Source organism: Phalangium opilio, unplaced genomic scaffold (assembly GCF_054372755.1).
Source record: "Phalangium opilio isolate 3A_F unplaced genomic scaffold, DU_Popi_V2 ptg000019l_1, whole genome shotgun sequence".
NCBI lineage: Eukaryota > Metazoa > Arthropoda > Arachnida > Opiliones > Phalangiidae > Phalangium > Phalangium opilio.
In genome coordinates this window covers 6,045,935-6,065,645 of record NW_028324152.1, presented here as the reverse complement: position 1 = coordinate 6,065,645, position 19,711 = coordinate 6,045,935, and the positions used below count along the sequence as shown (strand labels likewise).

The 19,711-nt window shown below is 47.9% G+C and overlaps 16 non-coding genes across 16 annotated transcripts; all 16 read left to right on the top strand.

The window, feature by feature from the left end:
* The first annotated feature begins 1,485 nt into the window (after positions 1 to 1,485).
* On the top strand, positions 1,486 to 1,558 carry TRNAN-GUU (transfer RNA asparagine (anticodon GUU)). Its single transcript has one exon. It is a non-coding gene; the product is annotated as a tRNA-Asn (tRNA).
* Positions 1,559 to 1,779: 221 nt separating this feature from the next.
* On the top strand, positions 1,780 to 1,852 carry TRNAI-GAU (transfer RNA isoleucine (anticodon GAU)). The gene has a single exon. It is a non-coding gene; the product is annotated as a tRNA-Ile (tRNA).
* A 1,392-nt stretch (positions 1,853 to 3,244) lies between these two features.
* Positions 3,245 to 3,317, top strand: TRNAK-CUU (transfer RNA lysine (anticodon CUU)). The gene has a single exon. It is a non-coding gene; the product is annotated as a tRNA-Lys (tRNA).
* Positions 3,318 to 3,685: 368 nt separating this feature from the next.
* Positions 3,686 to 3,758, top strand: TRNAI-GAU (transfer RNA isoleucine (anticodon GAU)). The gene has a single exon. It is a non-coding gene; the product is annotated as a tRNA-Ile (tRNA).
* A 4,029-nt stretch (positions 3,759 to 7,787) lies between these two features.
* On the top strand, positions 7,788 to 7,860 carry TRNAN-AUU (transfer RNA asparagine (anticodon AUU)). The gene has a single exon. It is a non-coding gene; the product is annotated as a tRNA-Asn (tRNA).
* An 802-nt stretch (positions 7,861 to 8,662) lies between these two features.
* TRNAN-AUU (transfer RNA asparagine (anticodon AUU)) lies at positions 8,663 to 8,735 on the top strand. The gene has a single exon. It is a non-coding gene; the product is annotated as a tRNA-Asn (tRNA).
* Positions 8,736 to 9,985: 1,250 nt separating this feature from the next.
* TRNAK-CUU (transfer RNA lysine (anticodon CUU)) lies at positions 9,986 to 10,058 on the top strand. The gene has a single exon. It is a non-coding gene; the product is annotated as a tRNA-Lys (tRNA).
* An 809-nt stretch (positions 10,059 to 10,867) lies between these two features.
* On the top strand, positions 10,868 to 10,940 carry TRNAN-GUU (transfer RNA asparagine (anticodon GUU)). Its single transcript has one exon. It is a non-coding gene; the product is annotated as a tRNA-Asn (tRNA).
* Positions 10,941 to 12,778: 1,838 nt separating this feature from the next.
* TRNAI-GAU (transfer RNA isoleucine (anticodon GAU)) lies at positions 12,779 to 12,851 on the top strand. Its single transcript has one exon. It is a non-coding gene; the product is annotated as a tRNA-Ile (tRNA).
* Positions 12,852 to 13,072: 221 nt separating this feature from the next.
* Positions 13,073 to 13,145, top strand: TRNAI-GAU (transfer RNA isoleucine (anticodon GAU)). Its single transcript has one exon. It is a non-coding gene; the product is annotated as a tRNA-Ile (tRNA).
* A 368-nt stretch (positions 13,146 to 13,513) lies between these two features.
* Positions 13,514 to 13,586, top strand: TRNAI-GAU (transfer RNA isoleucine (anticodon GAU)). Its single transcript has one exon. It is a non-coding gene; the product is annotated as a tRNA-Ile (tRNA).
* Positions 13,587 to 13,807: 221 nt separating this feature from the next.
* On the top strand, positions 13,808 to 13,880 carry TRNAN-GUU (transfer RNA asparagine (anticodon GUU)). Its single transcript has one exon. It is a non-coding gene; the product is annotated as a tRNA-Asn (tRNA).
* Positions 13,881 to 14,836: 956 nt separating this feature from the next.
* Positions 14,837 to 14,909, top strand: TRNAI-GAU (transfer RNA isoleucine (anticodon GAU)). Its single transcript has one exon. It is a non-coding gene; the product is annotated as a tRNA-Ile (tRNA).
* A 221-nt stretch (positions 14,910 to 15,130) lies between these two features.
* TRNAI-GAU (transfer RNA isoleucine (anticodon GAU)) lies at positions 15,131 to 15,203 on the top strand. The gene has a single exon. It is a non-coding gene; the product is annotated as a tRNA-Ile (tRNA).
* Positions 15,204 to 15,571: 368 nt separating this feature from the next.
* On the top strand, positions 15,572 to 15,644 carry TRNAI-GAU (transfer RNA isoleucine (anticodon GAU)). Its single transcript has one exon. It is a non-coding gene; the product is annotated as a tRNA-Ile (tRNA).
* Positions 15,645 to 17,627: 1,983 nt separating this feature from the next.
* Positions 17,628 to 17,700, top strand: TRNAK-UUU (transfer RNA lysine (anticodon UUU)). Its single transcript has one exon. It is a non-coding gene; the product is annotated as a tRNA-Lys (tRNA).
* The last annotated feature ends 2,011 nt before the right edge of the window (positions 17,701 to 19,711 follow it).

The window sequence follows — 19,711 nt, the reverse complement described above, 5'->3', positions numbered from 1 at the left end:
ATTTAATTTTTGGGCTTCCGTGGCGCAATGGTTAGCGCGTTCGACTGTTAACCGAAAGGCTGGTGGTTCGAGCCCACCCGGAAGAGGTGTTGTGGGGTCTCAGATGTAGCGTAAAATATCAAAACTTTTCCACAATACGTGACAACCATTTAATTTCTGAGCTTCCGTAGCTCAATGGTTAGCGCGTTCGGCTGTTAACCGAAAGGATGGTGGTTCGAGCCCATCCGGGAGCGGTGTTGTGAGGTCTCAGATGTAACGTAAAAAGTCAAAGTTTTTCCACAATACCTGACGACCATTTCATTTCTGAGCTTCCTTGGCTCCATGGTTAGCGCGTTCGGATGTTAACCAAAAGGTTGGTGGTTCGAGCCCACCCGGGAGCGGTGTTGTGAAGTCTCAAATGAAACGTAAAAAGCCAAAGTTTTTCCACAATACCTGACGACCGTTCAATTTTTGGGCTTCCGTGGTGCAATGGTTAGCGCATTCGGCTGTTAACCATAAGGTTGGTGGTTGGAGCCCACCCGGGAGCGGTGTTGTGAAGTATCAAATGTAACGTAAAAAGCCAAAGTTTTTCCACAATACCTGACGACCATTTAATTTTTGGGCTTCCGTGGCGCAATGGTTAGCGCGTTCGGCTGTTAACTGAAAGGTTGGTGGTTCGAGCCCATCCGGGAGCGGTGTTGTGGGATTTCAAATGTATCGAAAAAAGCCTAAGTTTTTCCACAATACGTGACGACCATTTAATTTTTGGGCTTCCGTGGCGCAATGGTTAGCGCGTTCCGCTGTTAGCCGAAAGGCTTGGTGGTTCAAGCCCACCCGGGAGCGGTGTTGTGAAGTCTCAAATGAAACGTAAAAAGCCAAAGTTTTTCCACAATACCTGACGACCGTTCAATTTTTGGGCTTCCGTGGTGCAATGGTTAGCGCATTCGGCTGTTAACCATAAGGTTGGTGGTTGGAGCCCACCCGGGAGCGGTGTTGTGAAGTATCAAATGTAACGTAAAAAGCCAAAGTTTTTCCACAATACCTGACGACCATTTTATTTTTGGGCTTCCGTGGCGCAATGGTTAGCGCGTTCGGCTGTTAACTGAAAGGTTGGTGGTTCGAGCCCATCCGGGAGCGGTGTTGTGGGATTTCAAATGTATCGAAAAAAGCCTAAGTTTTTCCACAATACGTGACGACCATTTAATTTTTGGGCTTCCGTGGCGCAATGGTTAGCGCGTTCCGCTGTTAGCCGAAAGGCTTGGTGGTTCAAGCCCACCCGGGAGCGGTGTTGTGAAGTCTCAAATGTAACGTAAAAAGCGAAAGTTTTTCCACAATACCTGACGACCGTTTAATTTTTGGGCTTCCGTGGTGCAATGGTTAGCGCGTTCGGCTGTTAACCAAAAGGTTGGTGGTTGGAGCCCACCCGGGAGCGGTGTTGTGAAGTATCAAATGTAACGTAAAAAGCCAAAGTTTTTCCACAATACCTGACGACCGTTTAATTTTTGAGCTTCCGTGGCGCAATGGTTAGCGCGTTCGGCTGTTAACCGAAAGGTTGGTGGTTCGAGCCCACCCGGGAGCGGTGTTGTAAGATCTCAAATGTAACGTAAAAAGCCAAAGTTTTTCCACAATACCTGACGACCATTTAATTTTTGGGCTTCCGTGGCGCAAAGGTTAGCGCGTTCGGCTGTTAACCGAAAGGTTGGTGGTTCGAGCCCATCCGTGAGCGGTGTTGTGAGCTCTCAGATGTGACGTAAAAAGTCAAAGTTTTTCCACAATACCTGACGACCATTTAATTTTTTGGCTTCCGTGGCGCAATGGTTAGCGCGTTCGGCTGATAACCGAAAGGTTGGTGGTTCGAGCCCATCCGTGAGCGGTGTTGTGAGGTCTCAGATGTGACGTAAAAATCCAAAGTTTTTCCACAATACCTGACGAACATTTAAATTTTGGGCTTCCGTGGCGCAATGGTTAGCGCGTTCGGCTGTTAACTGAAAGGTTGGTGGTTCGAGCCCATCCGGGAGCGGTGTTGTGGGATTTCAAATGTATCGAAAAAAGCCTAAGTTTCTCCACAATACCTGACGACCATTTAATTTTTGGGCTTCCGTGGCGCAATGGTTAGCGCCGTCGGCTGTTAACCGAAAGGTTGGTGGTTCGAGCCCATCCGGGAGCGGTGTTGCGAGGTCTTAGATGTAACGTAAAATTCAGAGTTTTTTTAAAAATAACTGACGAACATTTAGTTTTTGGGCTTCCGTGGCGCAATGGTTAGCGCGTTCGGCTTTTATTCAAAAGGTTTGTGGTTCGAACCCATCCGGGAGCGGTGTTGTGAAGTCTCAGATGTGACGTAAAAAGCCAAAGTTTTCCCACAATACCTGACGACCGTTTAATTTTTGGGCTTCCGTGGTGCAATGGTTAGCGCGTTCGGCTGTTAACCAAAAGGTTGGTGGTTCGAGCCCACCCGGGAGCGGTGTTGTGAAGTCTCAAATGTAACGTAAAAAGCCAAGGTTTTTCCACAATACCTGACGACCATTTAATTTTTGGGCTTCCGTGGCGCAATGGTTAGCGCGTTCGGCTGTTAACCGAAAGGTTGGTGGTTCGAGCCCATCCGTGAGCGGTGTTGTGAGGTCTCAGATGTGACGTAAAAAGTCAAAGTTTTTCCACAATACCTGACGAACATTAAATTTTTGGGCTTCCGTGGCGCAATGGTTAGCGCCGTCGGCTGTTAACCGAAAGGTTGGTGGTTCGAGCCCATCCGTGAGCAGTGTTGTGAGGTCTCAGATGTGACGTAAAAATCCAAAGTTTTTCCACAATACCTGACGAAAATTTAAATTTTGGGCTTCCGTGGCGCAATGGTTAGCGCGTTCGGCTGTTAACCGAAAGGTTGGTGGTTCGAGCCCACTCGGGAGCGGTGTTGTGAGATCTCACATGTAACGTAAAAATCCAAAGTTTTTCCACAATACCTGACGAACATTTAAATTTTTGGGCTTCCGTGGCGCAATGGTTAGCGCCGTCGGCTGTTAACCGAAAGGTTGGTGGTTCGAGCCCATCCGGGAGCGGTGTTGTGAGATGTAACGTAAAATTCAGAGTTTTTTTTAAAAATAACTGACGAACATTTAGTTTTTGGGCTTCCGTGGCGCAATGGTTAGCGCGTTCGGCTTTTATTCAAAAGGTTTTTGGTTCGAGCCCATCCGGGAGCGGTGTTGTGAAGTCTCAGATGTGACGTAAAAAGCCAAAGTTTTCCCACAATACCTGACGACCGTTTAATTTTTGGGCTTCCGTGGTGCAAATGTTAGCGCGTTCGGCTCTTAACCAAAAGGTTGGTGGTTCGAGCCCACCCGGGAGCGGTGTTGTGAAGTCTCAAATGTAACGTAAAAAGCGAAAGTTTTTCCACAATACCTGACGACCGTTTAATTTTTGGGCTTCCGTGGTGCAATGGTTAGCGCGTTCGGCTGTTAACCAAAAGGTTGGTGGTTGGAGCCCACCCGGGAGCGGTGTTGTGAAGTATCAAATGTAACGTAAAAAGCCAAAGTTTTTCCACAATACCTGACGACCGTTTAATTTTTGAGCTTCCGTGGCGCAATGGTTAGCGCGTTCGGCTGTTAACCGAAAGGTTGGTGGTTCGAGCCCATCCGTGAGCGGTGTTGTAAGATCTCAGATGTGACGTAAAAAGTCAAAGTTTTTCCACAATACCTGACGACCATTTAATTTTTTGGCTTCCGTGGCGCAATGGTTAGCGCGTTCGGCTGATAACCGAAAGGTTGGTGGTTCGAGCCCATCCGGGAGCGGTGTTGTGAAGTCTCAGATGTGACGTAAAAAGCCAAAGTTTTCCCACAATACCTGACGACCGTTTAATTTTTGGGCTTCCGTGGTGCAATGGTTAGCGCGTTCGGCTGTTAACCAAAAGGTTGGTGGTTCGAGCCCACCCGGGAGCGGTGTTGTGAAGTCTCAAATGTAACGTAAAAAGCCAAGGTTTTTCCACAATACCTGACGACCATTTAATTTTTGGGCTTCCGTGGCGCAATGGTTAGCGCGTTCGGCTGTTAACCGAAAGGTTGGTGGTTCGAGCCCATCCGTGAGCGGTGTTGTGAGGTCTCAGATGTGACGTAAAAAGTCAAAGTTTTTCCACAATACCTGACGACCATTTAATTTTTGGGCTTCCGTGGCGCAATGGTTAGCGCCGTCGGCTGTTAACCGAAAGGTTGGTGGTTCGAGCCCATCCGTGAGCGGTGTTGTGAGGTCTCAGATGTGACGTAAAAATCCAAAGTTTTTCCACAATACCTGACGAAAATTTAAATTTTGGGCTTCCGTGGCGCAATGGTTAGCGCGTTCGGCTGTTAACCGAAAGGTTGGTGGTTCGAGCCCACTCGGGAGCGGTGTTGTGAGATCTCACATGTAACGTAAAAATCCAAAGTTTTTCCACAATACCTGACGAACATTTAAATTTTGGGCTTCCGTGGCGCAATGGTTAGCGCGTTCGGCTGTTAACTGAAAGGTTGGTGGTTCGAGCCCATCCGGGAGCGGTGTTGTGGGATCTCAAATGTATCGAAAAAAGCCTAAGTTTCTCCACAATACCTGACGACCATTTAATTTTTGGGCTTCCGTGGCGCAATGGTTAGCGCCGTCGGCTGTTAACCGAAAGGTTGGTGGTTCGAGCCCATCCGTGAGCGGTGTTGTGAGGTCTCAGATGTGACGTAAAAATCCAAAGTTTTTCCACAATACCTGACGAAAATTTAAATTTTGGGCTTCCGTGGCGCAATGGTTAGCGCGTTCGGCTGTTAACCGAAAGGTTGGTGGTTCGAGCCCACTCGGGAGCGGTGTTGTGAGATCTCACATGTAACGTAAAAATCCAAAGTTTTTCCACAATACCTGACGAACATTTAAATTTTGGGCTTCCGTGGCGCAATGGTTAGCGCGTTCGGCTGTTAACTGAAAGGTTGGTGGTTCGAGCCCATCCGGGAGCGGTGTTGTGGGATCTCAAATGTATCGAAAAAAGCCTAAGTTTCTCCACAATACCTGACGACTATTTAATTTTTGGGCTTCCGTGGCGCAATGGTTAGCGCCGTCGGCTGTTAACCGAAAGGTTGGTGGTTCGAGCCCATCCGTGAGCGGTGTTGTGAGGTCTCAGATGTGACGTAAAAATCCAAAGTTTTTCCACAATACCTGACGAAAATTTAAATTTTGGGCTTCCGTGGCGCAATGGTTAGCGCGTTCGGCTGTTAACCGAAAGGTTGGTGGTTCGAGCCCACTCGGGAGCGGTGTTGTGAGATCTCACATGTAACGTAAAAATCCAAAGTTTTTCCACAATACCTGACGAACATTTAAATTTTGGGCTTCCGTGGCGCAATGGTTAGCGCGTTCGGCTGTTAACTGAAAGGTTGGTGGTTCGAGCCCATCCGGGAGCGGTGTTGTGGGATCTCAAATGTATCGAAAAAAGCCTAAGTTTCTCCACAATACCTGACGACCATTTAATTTTTGGGCTTCCGTGGCGCAATGGTTAGCGCCGTCGGCTGTTAACCGAAAGGTTGGTGGTTCGAGCCCATCCGTGAGCGGTGTTGTGAGGTCTCAGATGTGACGTAAAAATCCAAAGTTTTTCCACAATACCTGACGAAAATTTAAATTTTGGGCTTCCGTGGCGCAATGGTTAGCGCGTTCGGCTGTTAACCGAAAGGTTGGTGGTTCGAGCCCACTCGGGAGCGGTGTTGTGAGATCTCACATGTAACGTAAAAATCCAAAGTTTTTCCACAATACCTGACGAACATTTAAATTTTGGGCTTCCGTGGCGCAATGGTTAGCGCGTTCGGCTGTTAACTGAAAGGTTGGTGGTTCGAGCCCATCCGGGAGCGGTGTTGTGGGATCTCAAATGTATCGAAAAAAGCCTAAGTTTCTCCACAATACCTGACGACCATTTAATTTTTGGGCTTCCGTGGCGCAATGGTTAGCGCCGTCGGCTGTTAACCGAAAGGTTGGTGGTTCGAGCCCATCCGGGAGCGGTGTTGTGAGATGTAACGTAAAATTCAGAGTTTTTTTAAAAATAACTGACGAACATTTAGTTTTTGGGCTTCCGTGGCGCAATGGTTAGCGCGTTCGGCTTTTATTCAAAAGGTTTGTGGTTCGAGCCCATCCGGGAGCGGTGTTGTGAAGTCTCAGATGTGACGTAAAAAGCCAAAGTTTTCCCACAATACCTGACGACCGTTTAATTTTTGGGCTTCCGTGGTGCAATGGTTAGCGCGTTCGGCTGTTAACCAAAAGGTTGGTGGTTCGAGCCAACCCGGGAGCGGTGTTGTGAAGTCTCAAATGTAACGTAAAAAGCCAAGGTTATTCCACAATACCTGACGACCATTTAATTTTTGGGCTTCCGTGGCGCAATGGTTAGCGCGTTCGGCTGTTAACCGAAAGGTTGGTGGTTCGAGCCCATCCGTGAGCGGTGTTGTGAGGTCTCAGATGTGACGTAAAAAGTCAAAGTTTTTCCACAATACCTGACGAACATTAAATTTTTGGGCTTCCGTGGCGCAATGGTTAGCGCCGTCGGCTGTTAACCGAAAGGTTGGTGGTTCGAGCCCATCCGTGAGCGGTGTTGTGAGGTCTCAGATGTGACGTAAAAATCCAAAGTTTTTCCACAATACCTGACGAAAATTTAAATTTTGGGCTTCCGTGGCGCAATGGTTAGCGCGTTCGGCTGTTAACCGAAAGGTTGGTGGTTCGAGCCCACTCGGGAGCGGTGTTGTGAGATCTCACATGTAACGTAAAAATCCAAAGTTTTTCCACAATACCTGACGAACATTTAAATTTTGGGCTTCCGTGGCGCAATGGTTAGCGCGTTCGGCTGTTAGCTGAAAGGTTGGTGGTTCGAGCCCATCCGGGAGCGGTGTTGTGGGATCTCAAATGTATCGAAAAAAGCCTAAGTTTCTCCACAATACCTGACGAACATTTAATTTTTGGGCTTCCGTGGCGCAATGGTTAGCGCCGTCGGCTGTTAACCGAAAGGTTGGTGGTTCGAGCCCATCCGGGAGCGGTGTTGTGAGATGTAACGTAAAATTCAGAGTTTTTTTAAAAATAACTGACGAACATTTAGTTTTTGGGCTTCCGTGGCGCAATGGTTAGCGCGTTCGGCTTTTATTCAAAAGGTTTGTGGTTCGAGCCCATCCGGGAGCGGTGTTGTGAAGTCTCAGATGTGACGTAAAAAGCCAAAGTTTTCCCACAATACCTGACGACCGTTTAATTTTTGGGCTTCCGTGGTGCAATGGTTAGCGCGTTCGGCTGTTAACCAAAAGGTTGGTGGTTCGAGCCAACCCGGGAGCGGTGTTGTGAAGTCTCAAATGTAACGTAAAAAGCCAAGGTTATTCCACAATACCTGACGACCATTTAATTTTTGGGCTTCCGTGGCGCAATGGTTAGCGCGTTCGGCTGTTAACCGAAAGGTTGGTGGTTCGAGCCCATCCGTGAGCGGTGTTGTGAGGTCTCAGATGTGACGTAAAAAGTCAAAGTTTTTCCACAATACCTGACGAACATTAAATTTTTGGGCTTCCGTGGCGCAATGGTTAGCGCCGTCGGCTGTTAACCGAAAGGTTGGTGGTTCGAGCCCATCCGTGAGCGGTGTTGTGAGGTCTCAGATGTGACGTAAAAATCCAAAGTTTTTCCACAATACCTGACGAAAATTTAAATTTTGGGCTTCCGTGGCGCAATGGTTAGCGCGTTCGGCTGTTAACCGAAAGGTTGGTGGTTCGAGCCCACTCGGGAGCGGTGTTGTGAGATCTCACATGTAACGTAAAAATCCAAAGTTTTTCCACAATACCTGACGAACATTTAAATTTTGGGCTTCCTTGGCGCAATGGTTAGCGCGTTCGGCTATTAACTGAAAGGTTGGTGGTTCGAGCCCATCCGGGAGCGGTGTTGTGGGATCTCAAATGTATCGAAAAAAGCCTAAGTTTCTCCACAATACCTGACGACCATTTAATTTTTGGGCTTCCGTGGCGCAATGGTTAGCGCCGTCGGCTGTTAACCGAAAGGTTGGTGGTTCGAGCCCATCCGGGAGCGGTGTTGTGAGATGTAACGTAAAATTCAGAGTTTTTTTAAAAATAACTGACGAACATTTAGTTTTTGGGCTTCCGTGGCGCAATGGTTAGCGCGTTCGGCTTTTATTCAAAAGGTTTGTGGTTCGAGCCCATCCGGGAGCGGTGTTGTGAAGTCTCAGATGTGACGTAAAAAGCCAAAGTTTTCCCACAATACCTGACGACCGTTTAATTTTTGGGCTTCCGTGGTGCAATGGTTAGCGCGTTCGGCTGTTAACCAAAAGGTTGGTGGTTCGAGCCAACCCGGGAGCGGTGTTGTGAAGTCTCAAATGTAACGTAAAAAGCCAAGGTTATTCCACGATACCTGACGACCATTTAATTTTTGGGCTTCCGTGGCGCAATGGTTAGCGCGTTCGGCTGTTAACCGAAAGGTTGGTGGTTCGAGCCCATCCGTGAGCGGTGTTGTGAGGTCTCAGATGTGACGTAAAAATCCAAAGTTTTTCCACAATACCTGACGAAAATTTAAATTTTGGGCTTCCGTGGCGCAATGGTTAGCGCGTTCGGCTGTTAACCGAAAGGTTGGTGGTTCGAGCCCACTCGGGAGCGGTGTTGTGAGATCTCACATGTAACGTAAAAATCCAAAGTTTTTCCACAATACCTGACGAACATTTAAATTTTGGGCTTCCGTGGCGCAATGGTTAGCGCGTTCGGCTATTAACTGAAAGGTTGGTGGTTCGAGCCCATCCGGGAGCGGTGTTGTGGGATCTCAAATGTATCGAAAAAAGCCTAAGTTTCTCCACAATACCTGACGACCATTTAATTTTTGGGCTTCCGTGGCGCAATGGTTAGCGCCGTCGGCTGTTAACCGAAAGGTTGGTGGTTCGAGCCCATCCGGGAGCGGTGTTGTGAGGTCTTAGATGTAACGTAAAATTCAGAGTTTTTTTAAAAATAACTGACGAACATTTAGTTTTTGGGCTTCCGTGGCGCAATGGTTAGCGCGTTCGGCTTTTATTCAAAAGGTTTGTGGTTCGAGCCCATCCGGGAGCGGTGTTGTGAAGTCTCAGATGTGACGTAAAAAGCCAAAGTTTTCCCACAATACCTGACGACCGTTTAATTTTTGGGCTTCCGTGGTGCAATGGTTAGCGCGTTCGGCTGTTAACCGAAAGGTTGGTGGTTCGAGCCCATCCGTGAGCGGTGTTGTGAGGTCTCAGATGTGACGTAAAAAGTCAAAGTTTTTCCACAATACCTGACGAACATTAAATTTTTGGGCTTCCGTGGCGCAATGGTTAGCGCCGTCGGCTTTTAACCGAAAGGTTGGTGGTTCGAGCCCATCCGGGAGCGGTGTTGTGAGGTCTTAGATGTAACGTAAAATTCAGAGTTTTTTAAAAATAACTGACGAACATTTAATTTTTGGGCTTCCGTGGCGCAATGGTTAGCGCGTTCGGCTGTTAACCAAAAGGTTGGTGGTTCGAGCCCACCCGGGAGCGGTGTTGTGAAGTATCAAATGTAACGTAAAAAGCCAAAGTTTTTCCACAATACCTGACGACCATTTAATTTTTGGGCTTCCGTGGCGCAATGGTTAGCGCGTTCGGCTGTTAACTGAAAGGTTGGTGGTTCGAGCCCATCCGGGAGCGGTGTTGTGGGATTTCAAATGTATCGAAAAAAGCCTAAGTTTTTCCACAATACGTGACGACCATTTAATTTTTGGGCTTCCGTGGCGCAATGGTTAGCGCGTTCCGCTGTTAGCCGAAAGGCTTGGTGGTTCAAGCCCACCCGGGAGCGGTGTTGTGAAGTCTCAAATGTAACGTAAAAAGCCAAAGTTTTTCCACAGTACCTGACGACCGTTTAATTTTTGGGCTTCCGTGGTGCAATGGTTAGCGCGTTCGGCTGTTAACCAAAAGGTTGGTGGTTGGAGCCCACCCGGGAGCGGTGTTGTGAAGTATCAAATGTAACGTAAAAAGCCAAAGTTTTTCCACAATACCTGACGACCGTTGAATTTTTGAGCTTCCGTGGCGCAATGGTTAGCGCGTTCGGCTCTTAACCGAAAGGTTGGTGGTTCGAGCCCACCCGGGAGCGGTGTTGTAAGATCTCAAATGTAACGTAAAAAGCCAAAAATTCTCCACAATACCTGACGACCATTTAATTTTTGGGCTTCCGTGGCGCAATGGTTAGCGCGTTCGACTGTTAACCGAAAGGCTGGTGGTTCGAGCCCACCCGGAAGAGGTGTTGTGGGGTCTCAGATGTAGCGTAAAATATCAAAACTTTTCCACAATACGTGACAACCATTTAATTTCTGAGCTTCCGTAGCTCAATGGTTAGCGCGTTCGGCTGTTAACCGAAAGGATGGTGGTTCGAGCCCATCCGGGAGCGGTGTTGTGAGGTCTCAGATGTAACGTAAAAAGTCAAAGTTTTTCCACAATACCTGACGACCATTTCATTTCTGAGCTTCCTTGGCTCCATGGTTAGCGCGTTCGGATGTTAACCAAAAGGTTGGTGGTTCGAGCCCACCCGGGAGCGGTGTTGTGAAGTCTCAAATGTAACGTAAAAAACCAAAGTTTTTCCACAATACCTGACGACCGTTTAATTTTTGGGCTTCCGTGGTGCAATGGTTAGCGCGTTCGGCTGTTAACCATAAGGTTGGTGGTTGGAGCCCACCCGGGAGCGGTGTTGTGAAGTATCAAATGTAACGTAAAAAGCCAAAGTTTTTCCACAATACCTGACGTACATTGAATCTTTGGGCTTCCGTTGCGCAATGGTTAACGCCGTCGGCTGTTAACCGAAAGGTTGGTGGTTCGAGCCCACCCGGGAGCGGTGTTGTAAGATCTCAAATGTAACGTAAAAAGCCAAAGTTTTTCCACAATACCTGACGACCATTTAATTTTTGAGCTTCCGTGGCGCAATGGTTAGCGCGTTCGGCTGTTAACCGAAAGGTTGGTGGTTCGAGCCCACCCGGGAGCGGTGTTGTAAGATCTCAAATGTAACGTAAAAAGCCAAAAATTCTCCACAATACCTGACGACCATTTAATTTTTGGGCTTCCGTGGCGCAATGGTTAGCGCGTTCGACTGTTAACCGAAAGGCTGGTGGTTCGAGCCCACCCGGAAGAGGTGTTGTGGGGTCTCAGATGTAGCGTAAAATATCAAAACTTTTCCACAATACTTGACAACCATTTAATTTCTGAGCTTCCGTAGCTCAATGGTTAGCGCGTTCGGCTGTTAACCGAAAGGATGGTGGTTCGAGCCCATCCGGGAGCGGTGTTGTGAGGTCTCAGATGTAACGTAAAAAGTCAAAGTTTTTCCACAATACCTGACGACCATTTCATTTCTGAGCTTCCTTGGCTCCATGGTTAGCGCGTTCGGATGTTAACCAAAAGGTTGGTGGTTCGAGCCCACCCGGGAGCGGTGTTGTGAAGTCTCAAATGTAACGTAAAAAACCAAAGTTTTTCCACAATACCTGACGACCGTTTAATTTTTGGGCTTCCGTGGTGCAATGGTTAGCGCGTTCGGCTGTTAACCATAAGGTTGGTGGTTGGAGCCCACCCGGGAGCGGTGTTGTGAAGTATCAAATGTAACGTAAAAAGCCAAAGTTTTTCCACAATACCTGACGTACATTGAATCTTTGGGCTTCCGTTGCGCAATGGTTAACGCCGTCGGCTGTTAACCGAAAGGTTGGTGGTTCGAGCCCACCCGGGAGCGGTGTTGTAAGATCTCAAATGTAACGTAAAAAGCCAAAGTTTTTCCACAATACCTGACGACCATTTAATTTTTGAGCTTCCGTGGCGCAATGGTTAGCGCGTTCGGCTGTTAGCCGAAAGGTTGGTGGTTCGAGCCCACCCGGGAGCGGTGTTGTAAGATCTCAAATGTAACGTAAAAAGCCAAAAATTCTCCACAATACCTGACGACCATTTAATTTTTGGGCTTCCGTGGCGCAATGGTTAGCGCGTTCGACTGTTAACCGAAAGGCTGGTGGTTCGAGCCCACCCGGAAGAGGTGTTGTGGGGTCTCAGATGTAGCGTAAAATATCAAAACTTTTCCACAATACGTGACAACCATTTAATTTCTGAGCTTCCGTAGCTCAATGGTTAGCGCGTTCGGCTGTTAACCGAAAGGATGGTGGTTCGAGCCCATCCGGGAGCGGTGTTGTGAGGTCTCAGATGTAACGTAAAAAGTCAAAGTTTTTCCACAATACCTGACGACCATTTCATTTCTGAGCTTCCTTGGCTCCATGGTTAGCGCGTTCGGATGTTAACCAAAAGGTTGGTGGTTCGAGCCCACCCGGGAGCGGTGTTGTGAAGTCTCAAATGTAACGTAAAAAACCAAAGTTTTTCCACAATACCTGACGACCGTTTAATTTTTGGGCTTCCGTGGTGCAATGGTTAGCGCGTTCGGCTGTTAACCATAAGGTTGGTGGTTGGAGCCCACCCGGGAGCGGTGTTGTGAAGTATCAAATGTAACGTAAAAAGCCAAAGTTTTTCCACAATACCTGACGTACATTGAATCTTTGGGCTTCCGTTGCGCAATGGTTAACGCCGTCGGCTGTTAACCGAAAGGTTGGTGGTTCGAGCCCACCCGGGAGCGGTGTTGTAAGATCTCAAATGTAACGTAAAAAGCCAAAGTTTTTCCACAATACCTGACGACCATTTAATTTTTGGGCTTCCGTGGCGCAAAGGTTAGCGCGTTCGGCTGTTAACCGAAAGGTTGGTGGTTCGAGCCCATCCGTGAGCGGTGTTGTGAGCTCTCAGATGTGACGTAAAAAGTCAAAGTTTTTCCACAATACCTGACGACCATTTAATTTTTTGGCTTCCGTGGCGCAATGGTTAGCGCGTTCGGCTGATAACCGAAAGGTTGGTGGTTCGAGCCCATCCGTGAGCGGTGTTGTGAGGTCTCAGATGTGACGTAAAAATCAAAAGTTTTTCCACAATACCTGACGACCGTTTAATTTTTGGGCTTCCGTGGTGCAATGGTTAGCGCGTTCGGCTGTTAACCATAAGGTTGGTGGTTGGAGCCCACCCGGGAGCGGTGTTGTGAAGTATCAAATGTAACGTAAAAAGCCAAAGTTTTTCCACAATACCTGACGACCATTTAATTTTTGGGCTTCCGTGGCGCAATGGTTAGCGCGTTCGGCTGATAACCGAAAGGTTGGTGGTTCGAGCCCATCCGTGAGCGGTGTTGTGAGGTCTCAGATGTGACGTAAAAATCAAAAGTTTTTCCACAATACCTGACGACCGTTTAATTTTTGGGCTTCCGTGGTGCAATGGTTAGCGCGTTCGGCTGTTAACCATAAGGTTGGTGGTTGGAGCCCACCCGGGAGCGGTGTTGTGAAGTATCAAATGTAACGTAAAAAGCCAAAGTTTTTCCACAATACCTGACGACCATTTAATTTTTGGGCTTCCGTGGCGCAATGGTTAGCGCGTTCGGCTGTTAACTGAAAGGTTGGTGGTTGGAGCCCACCCGGGAGCGGTGTTGTGAAGTATCAAATGTAACGTAAAAAGCCAAAGTTTTTCCACAATACCTGACGACCATTTAATTTTTTGGCTTCCGTGGCGCAATGGTTAGCGCGTTCGGCTGATAACCGAAAGGTTGGTGGTTCGAGCCCATCCGTGAGCGGTGTTGTGAGGTCTCAGATGTGACGTAAAAATCCAAAGTTTTTCCACAATACCTGACGAAAATTTAAATTTTGGGCTTCCGTGGCGCAATGGTTAGCGCGTTCGGCTGTTAACCGAAAGGTTGGTGGTTCGAGCCCACTCGGGAGCGGTGTTGTGAGATCTCACATGTAACGTAAAAATCCAAAGTTTTTCCACAATACCTGACGACCATTTAATTTTTGAGCTTCCGTGGCGCAATGGTTAGCGCGTTCGGCTGTTAACCGAAAGGTTGGTGGTTCGAGCCCACCCGGGAGCGGTGTTGTAAGATCTCAAATGTAACGTAAAAAGCCAAAAATTCTCCACAATACCTGACGACCATTTAATTTTTGGGCTTCCGTGGCGCAATGGTTAGCGCGTTCGACTGTTAACCGAAAGGCTGGTGGTTCGAGCCCACCCGGAAGAGGTGTTGTGGGGTCTCAGATGTAGCGTAAAATATCAAAACTTTTCCACAATACGTGACAACCATTTAATTTCTGAGCTTCCGTAGCTCAATGGTTAGCGCGTTCGGCTGTTAACCGAAAGGATGGTGGTTCGAGCCCATCCGGGAGCGGTGTTGTGAGGTCTCAGATGTAACGTAAAAAGTCAAAGTTTTTCCACAATACCTGACGACCATTTCATTTCTGAGCTTCCTTGGCTCCATGGTTAGCGCGTTCGGATGTTAACCAAAAGGTTGGTGGTTCGAGCCCACCCGGGAGCGGTGTTGTGAAGTCTCAAATGTAACGTAAAAAACCAAAGTTTTTCCACAATACCTGACGACCGTTTAATTTTTGGGCTTCCGTGGTGCAATGGTTAGCGCGTTCGGCTGTTAACCATAAGGTTGGTGGTTGGAGCCCACCCGGGAGCGGTGTTGTGAAGTATCAAATGTAACGTAAAAAGCCAAAGTTTTTCCACAATACCTGACGTACATTGAATCTTTGGGCTTCCGTTGCGCAATGGTTAACGCCGTCGGCTGTTAACCGAAAGGTTGGTGGTTCGAGCCCACCCGGGAGCGGTGTTGTAAGATCTCAAATGTAACGTAAAAAGCCAAAGTTTTTCCACAATACCTGACGACCATTTAATTTTTGGGCTTCCGTGGCGCAAAGGTTAGCGCGTTCGGCTGTTAACCGAAAGGTTGGTGGTTCGAGCCCATCCGTGAGCGGTGTTGTGAGCTCTCAGATGTGACGTAAAAAGTCAAAGTTTTTCCACAATACCTGACGACCATTTAATTTTTTGGCTTCCGTGGCGCAATGGTTAGCGCGTTCGGCTGATAACCGAAAGGTTGGTGGTTCGAGCCCATCCGTGAGCGGTGTTGTGAGGTCTCAGATGTGACGTAAAAATCAAAAGTTTTTCCACAATACCTGACGACCGTTTAATTTTTGGGCTTCCGTGGTGCAATGGTTAGCGCGTTCGGCTGTTAACCATAAGGTTGGTGGTTGGAGCCCACCCGGGAGCGGTGTTGTGAAGTATCAAATGTAACGTAAAAAGCCAAAGTTTTTCCACAATACCTGACGACCATTTAATTTTTGGGCTTCCGTGGCGCAATGGTTAGCGCGTTCGGCTGATAACCGAAAGGTTGGTGGTTCGAGCCCATCCGTGAGCGGTGTTGTGAGGTCTCAGATGTGACGTAAAAATCAAAAGTTTTTCCACAATACCTGACGACCGTTTAATTTTTGGGCTTCCGTGGTGCAATGGTTAGCGCGTTCGGCTGTTAACCATAAGGTTGGTGGTTGGAGCCCACCCGGGAGCGGTGTTGTGAAGTATCAAATGTAACGTAAAAAGCCAAAGTTTTTCCACAATACCTGACGACCATTTAATTTTTGGGCTTCCGTGGCGCAATGGTTAGCGCGTTCGGCTGTTAACTGAAAGGTTGGTGGTTGGAGCCCACCCGGGAGCGGTGTTGTGAAGTATCAAATGTAACGTAAAAAGCCAAAGTTTTTCCACAATACCTGACGACCATTTAATTTTTTGGCTTCCGTGGCGCAATGGTTAGCGCGTTCGGCTGATAACCGAAAGGTTGGTGGTTCGAGCCCATCCGTGAGCGGTGTTGTGAGGTCTCAGATGTGACGTAAAAATCCAAAGTTTTTCCACAATACCTGACGAAAATTTAAATTTTGGGCTTCCGTGGCGCAATGGTTAGCGCGTTCGGCTGTTAACCGAAATGTTGGTGGTTCGAGCCCACTCGGGAGCGGTGTTGTGAGATCTCACATGTAACGTAAAAATCCAAAGTTTTTCCACAATAACTGACGAACATTTAAATTTTGGGCTTCCGTGGCGCAATGGTTAGCGCGTTCGGCTGTTAACTGAAAGGCTGGTGGTTCGAGCCCATCCGGGAGCGGTGTTGTGGGATTTCAAATGTATCGAAAAAAGCCTAAGTTTCTCCACAATACCTGACGACCATTTAATTTTTGGGCTTCCGTGGCGCAATGGTTAGCGCCGTCGGCTGTTAACCGAAAGGTTGGTGGTTCGAGCCCATCCGGGAGCGGTGTTGTGAGGTCTTAGATGTAACGTAAAATTCAGAGTTTTTTAAAAATAACTGACGAACATTTAGTTTTTGGGCTTCCGTGGCGCAATGGTTAGCGCGTTCGGCTTTATTCAAAAGGTTTGTGGTTCGAGCCCATCCGGGAGCGGTGTTGTGAAGTCTCAGATGTGACGTAAAAAGCCAAAGTTTTCCCACAATACCTGACGACCGTTTAATTTTTGGGCTTCCGTGGTGCAATGGTTAGCGCGTTCGGCTGTTAACCAAAAGGTTGGTGGTTCGAGCCCACCCGGGAGCGGTGTTGTGAAGTCTCAAATGTAACGTAAAAAGCCAAAGTTTTCCCACAATACCTGACGACCGTTTAATTTTTGGGCTTCCGTGGTGCAATGGTTAGCGCATTCGGCTGTTAACCAAAAGGTTGGTGGTTCGAGCCCACCCGGGAGCGGTGTTGTGAAGTCTCAAATGTAACGTAAAAAGCCAAGGTTTTTCCACAATACCTGACGACCATTTAATTTTTGGGCTTCCGTGGCGCAATGGTTAGCGCCGTCGGCTGTTAACCGAAAGGTTGGTGGTTCGAGCCCATCCGTGAGCGGTGTTGTGAGGTCTCAGATGTGACGTAAAAATCCAAAGTTTTTCCACAATACCTGACGAAAATTTAAATTTTGGGCTTCCGTGGCGCAATGGTTAGCGCGTTCGGCTGTTAACCGAAAGGTTGGTGGTTCGAGCCCACTCGGGAGCGGTGTTGTGAGATCTCACATGTAACGTAAAAATCCAAAGTTTTTCCACAATACCTGACGAACATTTAAATTTTGGGCTTCCGTGGCGCAATGGTTAGCGCGTTCGGCTGTTAACCGAAAGGTTGGTGGTTCGAGCCCATCCGGGAGCGGTGTTGTGGGATCTCAAATGTATCGAAAAAAGCCTAAGTTTCTCCACAATACCTGACGACCATTTAATTTTTGGGCTTCCGTGGCGCAATGGTTAGCGCCGTCGGCTGTTAACCGAAAGGTTGGTGGTTCGAGCCCATCCGGGAGCGGTGTTGTGAGGTCTTAGATGTAACGTAAAATTCAGAGTTTTTTTAAAAATAACTGACGAACATTTAGTTTTTGGGCTTCCGTGGCGCAATGGTTAGCGCGTTCGGCTTTTATTCAAAAGGTTTGTGGTTCGAGCCCATCCGGGAGCGGTGTTGTGAAGTCTCAGATGTGACGTAAAAAGCCAAAGTTTTCCCACAATACCTGACGACCGTTTAATTTTTGGGCTTCCGTTGTGCAATGGTTAGCGCGTTCGGCTGTTAACCAAAAGGTTGGTGGTTCGAGCCCACCCGGGAGCGGTGTTGTGAAGTCTCAAATGTAACGTAAAAAGCCAAGGTTTTTCCACAATACCTGACGACCATTTAATTTTTGGGCTTCCGTGGCGCAATGGTTAGCGCGTTCGGCTGTTAACCGAAAGGTTGGTGGTTCGAGCCCATCCGTGAGCGGTGTTGTGAGGTCTCAGATGTGACGTAAAAAGTCAAAGTTTTTCCACAATACCTGACGAACATTAAATTTTTGGGCTTCCGTGGCGCAATGGTTAGCGCGTTCGGCTTTTAACCGAAAGGATGGTGGTTCGAGCCCATCCGGGAGCGGTGTTGTGAGGTCTCAGATGTAACGTAAAAAGTCAAAGTTTTTCCACAATACCTGACGACCATTTCATTTCTGAGCTTCCTTGGCTCCATGGTTAGCGCGTTCGGATGTTAACCAAAAGGTTGGTGGTTCGAGCCCACCCGGGAGCGGTGTTGTGAAGTCTCAAATGTAACGTAAAAAGCCAAAGTTTTTCCACAATACCTGACGACCGTTTAATTTTTGGGCTTCCGTGGTGCAATGGTTAGCGCGTTCGGCTGTTAACCATAAGGTTGGTGGTTGGAGCCCACCCGGGAGCGGTGTTGTGAAGTCTCAAATGTAACGTAAAAAGCCAAAGTTTTTCCACAATACCTGACGACCGTTTAATTTTTGGGCTTCCGTGGCGCAATGGTTAGCGCGTTCGACTGTTAACCGAAAGGCTGGTGGTTCGAGCCCACCCGGGAGAGGTGTTGTGGGGTCTCAGATGTAGCGTAAAATGTCAAAACTTTTCCACAATACGTGACAACCATTTAATTTCTGAGCTTCCGTAGCTCAATGGTTAGCGCGTTCGGCTGTTAACCAATAGGTTGGGTGTTCGAGCCCACCCGGGGGCGGTGTTGTGAGGTCTCAGATGTGACGTAAAAAGTCAAAGTTTTTCCACAATACCTGACGACCATTTCATTTCTGAGCTTCCTTGGCTCCATTGTTAGCGCGTTCGGATGTTAACCAAAAGTTGGTGGTTCGAGTCCACCCGGGAGCGGTGTTGTGAAGTCTAAAATGTAACGTAAAAAGCCAAAGTTTTTCCACAATACCTGACGACCGTTTAATTTTGGGCTTCCGTGGTGCAATGGTTAGCGCGTTCGGCTGTTAACCAAAAGGTTAGTGGTTGGAGCCCACCCGGGAGCGGTGTTGTGAGATCTCAAATGTAACGTAAAAATCCAAAGTTTTTCCACAATACCTGACGAACATTTAATCTTTGGGCTGCCGTTGCGCAATGGTTAGCGCCGTGGGCTGTTAACCGGAAGGTTGGTGGTTCGAGCCCATCCGGGAGCGGTGTTGTGAGGTCTTAGATGTAACGTAAAATTCAGAGTTTTTCCACAATACCTGACGAACAATTAATCTTTGGGTTTCCGTTGCGCAATGGTTAGCGCCGTCGGCTGTCAACCGAAAGGTTGGTGGTTCGAGCCCATCCGGGAGCGGTGTTTTGAGGTCTTAGATGTAACGTAAAATTCAGAGTTTTTCCACAATAACTGACGAACATTAAATTTTTGAGCTTCCGTGGCGCAATGGTTAGCGCGTTCAGCTGTTATTCAAAAGGTTTGTGGTTCGAGCCCATCCGTGAGCGGTGTTGTGAGCTCTCAGATGTGACGTAAAAAGTCAAAGTTTCTCCACAATACCTGACGACCATTTAATTTTTGGGCTTCCGTGGCGCAATGGTTTGCGCGTTCGGCTGTTAACTGAAAGGTTGGTGGTTCGAGCCCATCCGGGAGCGGTGTTGTGGGATCTCAAATGTATCGAAAAAAGCCTAAGTTTCTCCACAATACCTGACGACCATTTAATTTTTGGGCTTCCGTGGCGCAATGGTTAGCGCGTTCGACTGTTAACCGAAAGGCTGGTGGTTCGAGCCCAACCGGGAAAGGTGTTGTGGGGTCTCAGATGTAGCGTAAAATGTCAAAACGTTTCCACAATACGTGACAACCATTTAATTTCTGAGCTTCCGTAGCTCAATGGTTAGCGCGTTCGGCTGTTAACCAATAGGTTGGGTGTTCGAGCCCACCCGGGGGCGGTGTTGTGAGGTCTCAGATGTGACGTAAAAAGTCAAAGTTTTTCCACAATACCTGACGACCATTTCATTTCTGAGCTTCCTTGGCTCCATTGTTAGCGCGTTCGGATGTTAACCAAAAGTTGGTGGTTCGAGTCCACCCGGGAGCGGTGTTGTGAAGTCTAAAATGTAACGTAAAAAGCCAAAGTTTTTCCACAATACCTGACGACCGTTTAATTTTGGGCTTCCGTGGTGCAATGGTTAGCGCGTTCGGC